The sequence below is a fragment of the Dermacentor silvarum genome, chromosome 7 (assembly GCF_013339745.2).
Source record: "Dermacentor silvarum isolate Dsil-2018 chromosome 7, BIME_Dsil_1.4, whole genome shotgun sequence".
In the NCBI taxonomy this organism is placed as follows: domain Eukaryota; kingdom Metazoa; phylum Arthropoda; class Arachnida; order Ixodida; family Ixodidae; genus Dermacentor; species Dermacentor silvarum.
The window spans coordinates 113,877,234-113,888,608 of NC_051160.1; the positions used below are offsets into that span (position 1 = coordinate 113,877,234).

The 11,375-nt window shown below is 49.2% G+C and overlaps 1 pseudogene; it reads right to left on the minus strand.

Moving 5' to 3' along the window:
• Positions 1–10,395: 10,395 nt before the first annotated feature.
• LOC119459791 (U2 spliceosomal RNA) lies at positions 10,396–10,571 on the minus strand (annotated as a pseudogene).
• Between the last annotated feature and the right edge of the window lie 804 nt (positions 10,572–11,375).

Consider the following 11,375-nt stretch of genomic DNA (forward strand, 5'->3'; position numbering starts at 1 on the left):
AAAGCAGATTTCCAGAGTGGGTCATGACAGAAACTCGAGACTTACACTGCTTGTATGGACAGGAAATGAGCTCTTGCTCTTCTCGCTTCCATGGGAACGTCCCTCGCTGTCCAATGGTGCGGTCTCATTCAATCCAGTGACGTCGTATGGTCCCTTTTGAAGATCGTTTCTGCAGGAGTTGTCTGCCTACTTTGCGAAACAGACGTGTGCTGTCGGAAAAGGAATCGTGCGATGCTGCATTGCACTCTTCCTCATGTCATTTTCCAAGGGCTTTTTGCGTCTCCGCCACCATGCGCTTCACTTTGTCATTTGTTGATGGATGATAAGGTGGCTTTTGCAGTGTCGGATTGTGTTCTTTTTGCAGAATTCCCTCGTATCCTGGAACATGAACGTCGGCAGATTGTCAGCCACCGATATTTGGGGAATTACAAACGTAGCGAAGACTGTACGCAGTACGTCCAGAATCCTCTTTGTCATTGTGTTTTGCACCGGTTTGACTTCCAGACAATTAGAGTAAGCGTCCACCATGCTCAATGAAGGGGTCCCGTCTACAGGTCCAGTGAAGTTCATGTGCACCGTTTTCTATGGTTTTTATGATTCAGACCACCCTCGCGCTGACCACTTGGGACAAGCTCTTTGGCATTTCTGGCAAGTCGTGCAAGCTGCAGCTGTTGCATGAATTTGTGCATCGAACTTTGGCCACAAGAAATAACTTCTCGCAGTCCTTTTCATATTCATAATGCCAAGATGGTTAGTGGTTAGCATGAAGCATTGTGAATGCTTGCTTTTCGAGTGCATGCTCAATTATCACTCTTTTTCCCCAGGTGGCGCATGCATTTTGAGTTGATAGACTACGGTGCCTTCTCTGGTATACAGCCAAGTTTCCCTCAATTAAAGAACATGCTTTGCCACACTGCAAACTTTCGTAGACTTGATACAGCGCTGGGTCTTCTAGTGTGAGTGTTTGGTTGCTGTCTTTTGTGCTCAGATGCCACACAGCTTCCAGCATTAAAATGTTACCAGGTGAAGTTGGCTTTTCTTCAGTGCAAGGCAGCCGACTAAGCGCACCTGCGTCGTTATTACCTTTACCTTGTCTGGTATCGCAGGTCCGGCTGTCAACAGCCCAGCGTGAGACACCATCTCGTAATACGCGGTGGCAGCATAACTGGCTTCTGGTGGCCGAGCCTAAGATGCCAGTCAGAGGCAGAATCTTGAAATAGGCTAGCTGGTTCAAGGTAAATGAATTTTTTCAGCGCGAGCTTGACAATGACAAAATAGAGACAGGTGAAAACAGGACCAGCGCTTTCTTTTCTACATCTCTTTCGAGTGCTGGTCCTGTTTTTTTTTGTCTCTATTTTATCCTTGTCTAGTTCACGCTGGAAAAATTTCGTTTGCCAGTCAGATCTTTGTGATCACTGTATATGATCATATTTCGACTGGCCACACACTGGTGAAAGTGATTCATGGAAAATATAATAGCTAGTCCTTCCTTATCTAGCTGTGTGTAATTCCGTTTACTCTTCTCTAAAATTCTATAAGCGTAAGTGATTATAGCTTCTTGGGTGTCGTAGTCGAGCAGCGGTAGCACTGCGTCCACACCACAGGGTGATGCATCGCATGAAACTACGAGCTGCCTTTTTTCATCATATTGTGCTAAAACAGCAATTGTACTGAGTAAGTTCTGAAGTTCATGGAGCGCTGTTTGTTCTCTTTTGCCCCAATGCCATTTTCCATCCTTTCGAGTAAGCGACTGAAACAATTAGCAATCGTCGCGTGGTCTTGCAGGAACCGGCTGTAGAAGCTTAGCATGCCAAGGTATTCTTGTAGCTCCTTTTTCTAGTATGGCTCTGGCGACTCTGTGATTGCCTGCACCTTACCCCTAGTAGGACTTACGACGACGTCGTAACAATTTCACCTTTGGGGCTCCAAAGTTACCCTTGGCTTTCGCTACCTGTGGATCAGCTTTGTTCAACCGCTGTGTAGCACTGCTTCGAAGATTTTGTTGTGCTCGTGTTTCCAAGCTCCGATCCCCATTATGCCATCGAGTCGCGCTGCCGTGCATTCACTCGTGGTTCTGAAGACCAGCCTTCGAGCTGATCTTCACTACTCTCATGATCTGTACACCACTACTCTGGTGATTCTGTACCTGCTCCGCCGTCTTGTTCAACGTGTGGTCTCTTGTTCGCGTTGACCCGTGACACTGGTGGAAGTGCTGGGTACACAACCCCGCCTTATGATCCAGACTCCTCCCGGAAGCCGTTCATCTAGCCCATCTCCAATAACTCCTGTGCATCGCTTCAGTCGGCGGTTGCTAGGCCTTGCTCCCGAGCTCAACCCCCTGCAAGAACGCTCTTCCGAGCCCTGTCTACCTCTGTCAATGGCGACCACCAGCCCGCCACAGGTTCCACGAGTTCCGGAAGACAGTTCTACTCACATTCCGTCCCAGGTAACCCTTCTGCAACCACTGGTTCCCGATCGCTTTCATGGTGGCGCGCATGAAGACGTTGAAGACTGGCTTGACCAGTACGAACGTGTTGCCAAGGTCAATGGGTGGACTGTTCAACAAAAGCTCTCCCACGCCTATTTCTCCCTCGACGGTAGTGCTCGCACGTGGTTTGAGAACCGTGAAGCCAACATCACCACGTGGAATGATTTCCAACATCAGCTCACTGAGACATTTGCGAGTGTTGATCGACGGGATCGTGCCCAGCAACTAATTGAGTTGCGGTTCCAGAAACCAAATGAAACTGTGGCAATGTTTGCCGAGGACATGGCCCGCCTGTGTCGTAGAGCTGACCCTCACATGACTGAGGAAAAGAAGTTGCGCTACCTTATGCGTGGCGTAAAAGAAGAACTATTCGCCGGACTTGTGCGCAATCCACCGAGTACCGTGGCTGATTTTATAAAGGAAGCCACTGGTATTGAACGCGCACTCCATCTAAGAGGCAGGCAGTACGATCGCTTGCCCACCAGCACTCCTATCCACTCCGCCGCAATGACCGTTACCAGTCAGAACTCCCTCCGTGATCTAATTCGGGAGATTCTTCGCGAAGAACTTCAGAAGCTCTGGACACCGGCAGTGGGCCCACCCATGGCATCAGTCGCTGAAATCGTCCGTGATGAAGTTAGACAAGCGTTTTCGGCAAGCGATCCTGTTCACGAGCAGCGCCCCCTAATTTACACATTCTCGGCAGGCGATCCTGTTCATGAGCAGCGCCCCCTAAGTTACGCCGACGTTGTCCGACGTCAACCAGCTATGACGCCCATGCGGTCGCACCATCAGCCACCGAGGGCCACACCATGGTCATCACCGACAGAGGAACCTTTGAGACATCCGCCCGTTGTGCCGATCCCGTCCTACCGCCAGCCGCCGTCAGCTGCATTTTGGTCACCGCCACAAGACGAGCCTTCGAGGCGGCCGCAAATTCGAAGAACGGACGTATGGCGCACTGTCACTAGGCGCCCCCTCTGCTATCACTGCGGAGGCATCGGCCATGTCTCACGTCATTGCTGGTACCGCGATGCCTCATTTCGACCTTATCAATCCTGGTCTGACGGTCGACGCACCAGTGACGACCACATGCTACGCCGCGACGACGCTGCTTTTCAAGGTGCACCCGCGACGCGCACTCTGAACGACGACTCTCAGTCCAACCACCAGACCGACTTTGGCCGGCGGTCACGCTCTCCGTCCCCTGCTCATTCATCTGCACCGAATGGACGTACTTTTGCTGACCTCCGGGGACGAAGGTCGCCCAGTCCACGCCGGGGAAACTAACGGCGGCGACCTCTGGGGGTATGGTTGCGGGCCAACAAGACGATGAAAAACCCCCAATAATCCCGCCGCAGGACGCCGTGAAGCCGACAAACTCTAACACCGACGAAATTGTGAGCGCCGATATTATTGTTTCAGTTGACGGACTGCAAGTGACAGCGCTAGTCGACACTGGTGCCGATTATTCGATAATGAGTCAAGCTCTAGCCGTTCGCCTTAAGAAAGTAAAAACTCCCTGGACCGGACCTCATATAAGGACTGCGGGCGGCCAACTGCTCACGCCTGCTGGTAGCTGCACGGCGAGAGTCACCATAGGAGGTTCGTCCTTCGTGGCAACTTTCGTCGTTCTTGCACCATGCTGTAAAGATTTAATCATAGGCATGGATTTTCTACGGGAATACGACGCCATAATCAACATCCCGGACCGCTTGGTTACGTTTCACAGGACACCGGATTTAATTCACTGCTTATCGCCGAAACGCAACGCCTGTCGTCTAATCGAAAACGACGTGATCGTCCCACCTCGGTCATGTGTCCTTGTTTCGGTCGCATGTGACGTACCGTTTGATTGTGAAGGAGTTGCAGACCAAGTAACCCCCTTGTTATTTACTCACGGTATCGCCGTTGCACGAGGAATCGTAAATGTCACCGATGGGCGCACGAACCTGTTGTTGACCAATTTTAGCACAGAGCGACGGCACCTACCAAAGGGCACGGCTGTCGCCTATTTTGACGATGTCGCTGATGTTCGTGGGTGCTTTTCAGTACTAGAAGAAGCGCATGCGCAAGACCCAGCACCTGTGCTTGACGTTAACACTACTTTACCGCAACGTGAGCGAGAACGACTTCTTGCGCTACTGGCCGAGTTCCACGACTGCTTTGCGACGACGTCAAGAGTCGGTCGAACGCCCCTAACCAAGCATCGCATAATCACAGAGGACGAAGCGAGACCGATTCACCAAAACCCTTATCGTGTGGCCCCAAAAGAACGTGAAGCGATACAGCAGCAGGTAAACCAAATGCTTGAAGACGATGTGATTCAGCCTTCCAAGAGCCCCTGGGCATCACCTGTAGTTTTGGTAAAGAAGAAGGACGGCAGCCTACGTTTTTGTGTGGATTATCGAAAGCTAAATCAGGTCACAAAAAAAGACGTGTATCCGCTTCCCCGCATAGACGATTCACTTGATAGGCTTCGAAACGCTCGTTATTTCTCCTCCATGGACTTAAAAAGCGGGTATTGGCAAATTGAAGTAGACCCGAGAGACCGTGAGAAAACCGCTTTTGTCACGCCAGATGGACTATACGAATTTAAGGTCTTGCCTTTCGGCTTGTGCTCTGCACCTGCTACTTTTCAACGGCTTATGGATAGCGTGCTTTCGGGGATGAAGTGGAAAACCTGCTTAGTCTATCTTGACGACGTCATAGTGTTTTCCGCAACGTTTAAAGAGCACCTTGAACGGCTCGAAGCCGTTCTGCAGTCTATACGATCCGCCGGCCTCACCCTAAAGCCTGAGAAATGCCACTTTTGCTTTGAGGAGCTAGAGTTCCTTGGCCATGTCGTCAGCCACGCGGGAGTCCGCCCGGATCCTAAAAAAATTGCCGCTGTCGCACAGTTCCCTGTTCCTTCAGATAAAAAGGCTGTCAGGCGCTTCCTCGGCCTCTGCGCATATTATCGGCGGTTTATTGCAGACTTTGCTCGCATTGCGTCGCCGTTAACTCGCCTCACGAGAGATGACGTTGCGTTTGTATGGGGTGACGAACAGCAAGCTGCATTTCATGATTTGCGGAACCGGTTACAAACGCCCCCTGTGCTTGCCCACTTTGACGAGACAGCTCCGACAATGCTTCACACTGATGCCAGCAATGTTGGTCTCGGAGCTGTGCTTGTGCAGTGCCAGGGGGACACAGAAAGAGTGATCGCTTATGCAAGCAGAACGCTGTCACGCGCAGAAGTAAATTACTCTACAACTCAGAAAGAGTGCCTCGCAGTGGTATGGGCGGTAACAAAATTTCGCCCTTATTTGTACGGTCGCCACTTCGACGTTATCAGCGACCATAATTCGCTTTGCTGGCTCACAAATCTGAAAGATCCTTCCGGGCGATTAGCACGTTGGAGCCTGAGACTGCAAGAGTTTGATATGACGGTCCTGCACAAGTCAGGGAAACGGCATACCGACGCTGACTGCCTGTCTCGGTCACCCATTGAGTCAGCTCCTTTGACCGATGAAGAGGAAACAGCATTCCTTGGTCTTCTCGACACGTCTACCATCGCACAACAACAACGTGACGACCCTGAGTTGCTTGACCTGATTAATTTCTTGGACGGACGAACTAGGACAGCACCTAAAGCTTTCGCAAGAGGATTGTCATCATTTTGCTTAAGGAACAAAGTCCTATACAAAATGAACTTCTCATCGAGCGGATCAAGCTATTTGCTCGTCGTTCCTACTGCTCTTCGTAGTGAAGTACTGGTAGCATGCCACAACGAGGTCACTTCTGGGCATCTAGGATATACGCGGACACTGAACAGAGTGCGACAAAGATATTATTGGCCAGGACTGCCCGTTGCCGTGAAACATCACGTTCGGACCTGCCTAGAGTGCCAGCGGCGCAAGTCACCTCCAACGAAACCAGCCGGTTTGCTACAACCCGTTCAGGTACCGCAAACACCATTTGACCAGATCGGAATGGACCTCTTGGGTCCGCTTCCTACCTCTACTAGTGGTAACCGCTGGGTTATTGTAGCAACTGACTATCTCACTCGCTACGCCGAAACAAAAGCTATCCAGAGAGGCACAGCAGCAGAGGTGGCCCGATTTTTCATAGAGAATGTTGTGCTAAGACATGGCGCACCAACCCTCGTCATAACAGACCGAGGCACCGCATTCACAGCCGCGCTTTTAGATAACGTCCTGATGCTCAGTGGCACAAGTCACCGAAAGACAACAGCCTACCATCCACAAACAAACGGACTAACAGAGCGCCTGAACAAAACACTCGAAGACATGCTTTCCATGTACGTGAATATAGAGCACAACGATTGGGACGAGATTCTGCCTTATATCACGTTTGCTTATAACACGGCTAAACAAGAAACTACACGGATGACTCCATTCAGCCTTGTACACGGACGTGAAGTAAGGACGATGCTCGACGCCATGCTACCACACGAACCTGACGACATTGACACGGATGCCGATGCGTTTACGCAACGTGCAGAAGAAGCCAGGCAGCTCGCACGCGTGCGAATACACCAGCAGCAAGCATACGATGCAGGTCGCTATAATGCCCATCATAGGCCTGTAACTTATGAAACCGATGAAAGAGTATGGGTCTGGACGCCTATACGAAAACGGGAACTATCCGAGAAGCTTCTGAGGCGATATTTCGGACCCTATAAAGTGCTGCGTCGGCTAAGTGACGTCACATACGAGGTCGTTCCAGATAGCCCTCACTGCACAAGGCGCCGCCAACACCGTTCTGAACTTGTGCACGTAGTGCGCATGAAGCCCTACGTCAGCGAGTGACTGTACGAGGGACTTTCGTTTTCACCAAGCGAACTTTATTGTCTAGCATCGAGGCGATGCTCTTTTGGAGAGAGAGAGCAAATGACGCGTACTCTATCTATAGACGTTTAAACGACGATGACAGTATATGCATTAACTGACTCTGAGTAGTAGGACAGGGTGTTTGAAGACGAAGATGTCTTTGTGCTGGTGATTCTGTACCTGCTCCGCCGTCTTGTTCAACGTGTGGTCTCTTGTTCGCGTTGACCCGTGACAATATATTAGGAAGGCAGGGATATGAACCAGTCAAGAGTCTGGTTGGCTACACTTCTCAGGGAGAAGGGGAAGAGAAAGAAGGGAGAGAGAGAGAGAGAGGGGGGTACGGAGACGTGCACGGAGCGTTGTACAGTCAAAGGCGCTCGTACGAACTAGACGCTCTCAAGGTTCAAGATTCATTTATTTCTGCACGAGAAAAAGGCCCGAGACAAAAAGGTGCCTTGAAGCAGCTTCACGAGGTGCGGGCGTCTCAGGAAGCACACAAGTGCCTTCAGAGTCGATGATCGGTGGGGACGGTGTTCTAGTATAATCTGTTCCCTCAGAGGACGATCATCTAGTTGCCTGAAAGCGTTAATCACAGATTGTCTTTCTGTTTCAAATTCAGGACAGTGGCACAATAAGAGATGAATGTTATCCTCCCATCTGCAGACATCACATGCAGGACTCTCAACCATTCCAATTAGTGATGAATCAGCTTTCGTAAAGGCAACTCCCAACCACATCCGACACACAGGAGATTCCTCGTGTCGGTGCAATTCGGCCGGAGGTCCGAGTTGTAGCGAAGGATTTAGTCTGTGCAGTCTGGTGCGCATTGTATGTGCAGTATTCCGCTCAGCTAACGAGAGTGTGCGTGCCAGAATGCGAAGCTGTCTCGCAACGTCGGTCCTTGAGAGAGGAATGGGGACGCGGCGGTCTTCTTGTTTTGACGTCCGAGCTGCCTTATCGGCGTCATCATTTCCAAATGATACCGCAACGGCCCAGTATCCATCGAAAAGATATCATGGCCTTTTTCCCTCAAGTGATGGATGAGTTCCACGATTTCCCAAGTCAGCTGATCGTGTTGTTAATGTCGGAGAAACGACTGTACACAAGGCCGGCCTTAAATCGCAGAAGATGGTCAATTTTCTGGGACTCTTTCTATTTTTCACATGCATTAAGCGCACCGAGGAGAGCCGTGAGCTCTGCACCTGTACAAGTAGTGATATGGGAAGTCTTGAATCGTTCAGTTATTCTCATTGTTGGGGTAACTAAAACGCCACCGGAACTGGTTGCTGTGGTTGAGCCGTCAGTATAGACGTGTATGCAGACTCAAGATTTAGAGTACACCTGTAGTCTTCCTATAAACGAAGGGAGCCAGTCTTCTTGCGTACTATGCCGAACGGTGTCGCACAGGATCAAGATTTCACTGGTTCGAGGAATCCTCGCGCTTATAGTCGATCGCGTTATTCCTTAACGGCACTTCGTACTTCTAGAGGAACAGGCCCGCACATCATAAACTTTAGTGTTGCTTCGTTTTTTCATGACAATTTGAATCGTTTCGGCACAATGGCCTTCCAGAGGACCGTTTAACACTTCGTCGTAGTCACCAAGAATCTGGAGCGTTCTTGTACTGACTTGTTTTACGCCACTTAACGCGATGTTCAAAGCAGGCAACGAGTTTTGTTCCAGAAGCATTGCTGCGTTCCCTTGCAGTATGTAGAGATCGAGATGTGTAAAAATGTTGTTGAAGTCCACCTGAACGGCATTTTCCCGAGCAGATGCATGGGGCCACTACACTATAACTGCAAGTTGAGGTTTCATTTTTGAAGCAGTTCAGATTTTTTGGGCCACAGGTTTTCAAAAGTCTTGTATATGACAATTGTTGGACATGCATCATAGTCTACTTCGCTCTGACTGAGCTTTCCATCCAAACGAAGGTCAACAGTGAATCCTTCTGCGGTTCATCGTTAAACTAGAGAACTTTCAACATGTGCGCTGTATGAACTGTGGATACGGTTCACCTTCACATAATCGATAATCATGGCTTCGTGTCATTACGAACAAATGGGGAATAAGTTATCAAGTGTTCGTGACGGAATAAACATCACGAGATTGTGCCAACCAAGAAAAATTACGATTCGGGTTATTTATATGAATCAACAAGTGATTAGACGTTGGCAAATGGTTCAGTGTCGTTGTTTGTTACTACATCCGTGGTATGATTGTAATTCTCAGGACCGCTCTCTCAGTGGTCTGTACGCGTAAAAAATTTGTGTTGACATTCACATATGTGGCCTATGTGTTCCTGCGATTGAAATCAGGTGAAAAGAACGAAAAAAGAAAAGCAGGCTACTCAGTGCATGCAATGCTTTAATTATCAAACCTGATTTTCTGTACTCCACACGTTCCTTCTCAAACGTGTGTGTTTGTTGTGAACCCCAGGTATTCAAAATTAATCCGGAGCCCTCCACTACGGCGTGCCTCATAATCAGAACGTGTTTTGGCATGTAAAACCCCAGAAAGACGAAAAGAAAGAGTGTGTGTTTGTTGCTTTGTGTTGAAGTACCACTGTTATTTGCACATGCCACAGAGTTGGATAAAAGCGACAATGTGCTTTTACATATGTGGTTGCTACCTGTTCAAAAAAAAACGCAGCCGCATTGGCTCAGGACCATGTCTATAATATCAGCTGAAGCAGACTTCGTATCAGCGTCTCAAAGGATACGTAACGATCCACGATGGTGCCTTTTTCAAACTAGTTAGACACAAATGGACTACACAGGCACAAGCAAGTGATAATGGAAAAATATGGTCACACTTTTGGCATCGTTTGTATCACTCTTAGTCATTACCGGCTTAAAATAACGCATATAACGTGGAAAGGGTACCGATTTCAACGCTTATAAATGGCTCACTGCAAGTGACTTCCGACGTATGCAGCCTATTTTGTGCGGCTCTTGCATATGCGGCCCGCATTGAAACGACCCCATTCGTTGCAGAGTATGGTCGCTTAGAAAGGGGCCGCATACTACGCGGTACTACGGCCAAGCTGTATATGACTAATTTCCAGCGGATCAATGTCCGTGGGCCAAAAATCCTGAAGATCGTGCAATAATGGGCCGACCCGCGGCGGAGGTGAAGGAGGCTTCAAGCACTCCGCGAATTTGAAAAAATAAGTTTAATACCTTGGGTCCAAATACAACCGGTACCCCATATTAAGCTGATAAGAACAGATACTAGACTTTCACTGGTGTCGGCCACGTCTACGTTCGCGCCATACACGTCTACGCCATCCTGCGTATTCAAACTGGTGCCTACAATTTGAGTGTCTTCCGTCTCCTGAGGTCATGCTTTACGTAGGCTGATTTCCTCATTCTGCTCTGACTGAAATCGGTAGGCCGCGTATTGTACGCTCTGAAGAAGAACAGCGTGCCTATACCAAGAACGACTGCGTGAACAGAAAAAGGAATGCGCGCGGCTGCGGCGGAAGGAGATAATAAGCGGCCTACGGACGCCAAGCGTAAGCGTGCTGCTCCCCAAGACCGCGAGGCGAAAAGAAATGCTACCCGTCTATGTGGCCCCGATCCCGCAAAGTTGGAACATTTCACCGGAGCAACGGTCAATCACCGCATACGCAGCTTCGCTGGTATTCTACCTTCACATAGTGGAATGGCACTGACTTTTTTCAGATCAAGTCTGTTCTGCTTATTATGTACTAAGGCGCTCAAATATTATGCGGCTCAAGATCATGCACCCCTATGGGATATTTTTTAAATGAAAGAAAAATGTTATTTCTTATAGACAGGTGCGACCCACAGTAACATTGCACGCGGTCAGCAAAGAACAACTTTATAGGAAAGTCATAACACATCACACAAACATGGAAACACGAGGAATCGAACCCAGATACATTGCTTGACATCCATGCACTCTAACCACTACACCACATCAGCACGCTTGCACACGGGATTTGCATAGCTAGCTATTTGTAAACACATCTGTGATTTCGAGGCTGTCGTTTTATGTCGATTGTTCCCCGGAGGCGATCATGCGTCGTA